Genomic DNA, 1,287 nt, shown 5'->3' with positions numbered 1-1,287 from the left:
GCGGGAGGGGGCGGGGCCAGGCCCGCCCCGCCCCGCCCTGCCCCGTGCTCCTGCACAGCCCAGCCGCGCCTGCTGAGGTCCCCTGCGCCCCGCCCTGCTGCACCCGACTCTGTTTACCTCCCGGCTCAACATCAGCGTTCAGCACTCTCTTGGGACACGCCCTGGGTCGCACCAGCCCGTACGGGGCTCTGCTGGCCTCTGATCCCTTTGGCTCGCGATTACTGACCCCTTTAAGAGACGCCGTTTCCTGGTTTACAGTGTGCGCAGTCCCGGGCCCATTTGCCGCGCCTCCTCTGCTTACAGACACCCGCGTGGCTCTGTGCTTGGAAAATGTTTTCAATTATTGAGGTTTCCAGAAACATAAAAATCTCAAATCGGCCATGGGGGTGTACGCCTGTAGTCCAAGCTAACTCAGAAGGCTGAGGCAAGAGGATGTTATTTGAGCCCAAGAGTTTGTGATCAACCTGGATAACATAGGGATACTACCTTGTTTTTTTGATCTTTGTTTTTTAAATCCTGAAGGTCTCTTTCCAGGAGTTGCTGGATGAAGACGTTTTCAGGAAAGCCGTACTCTGGACTGATGGGTAGAAAGCCAAAGAAACATGCGCTCCTCGCCTCTCATGCTGGCGTTCTGGGAGGCTGAGGCAGGAGAGTCACAAATTCAAGCCCACCCTGGGTAATTTGGAAAGATCCTGTCTCAAAATAAAAAATAGAAAGTGATTGTGGAGATAGCACAGTGCAAAGAATCTGGGTTCAGTCCCCGATAATACAAAGAAGAAGGAGGGAAGCAGGGTAGAAATTGAGCTCCAGTGGCTGCCAGGCTTCACTGGGAAACATCCGGAAGCTGCCTCTGAGTCAAGGCTTAGATGGTGGAGCATCTGACCACAGCAGTGACTTGCGGCAGACTCCAGCTTCAAATCAAACTGCAGGCTGTCAAACACTTCCTCTCCACCATGCAGGGATCCCTGAACGCTCACCACAGCTGCCTGAACATCGCAGTGCTGGCTAGGGTTCCTCCTCTGCCCTTGCCAAGCAGCAAGGGAAGGAAAACTTCTCTAAAGCAGGCCACAATCTGCCTCACCACTCACAAGCAAACCCAATCCTTACACACGTGTATGCACACAGGCACACACACATGCACCCTCACGCGCACACAAGACACAAGGATAAGACGAACTTAGGCACTCATTAAACGTCACATACTCCTGGAAAATCAACAGAGTGAAAGCAGTGCGCAAGGTCACGGCTTTGGCAAGGTATGTGAGATCAGAAGGGACTAGAATGCAC

The sequence above is a fragment of the Chinchilla lanigera genome, unplaced genomic scaffold (genome assembly GCF_000276665.1).
Source record: "Chinchilla lanigera isolate Chin_1 unplaced genomic scaffold, ChiLan1.0 scaffold00082, whole genome shotgun sequence".
Taxonomy (NCBI): Eukaryota; Metazoa; Chordata; class Mammalia; order Rodentia; family Chinchillidae; genus Chinchilla; species Chinchilla lanigera.
This window is presented reverse-complemented; position numbering follows the sequence as displayed.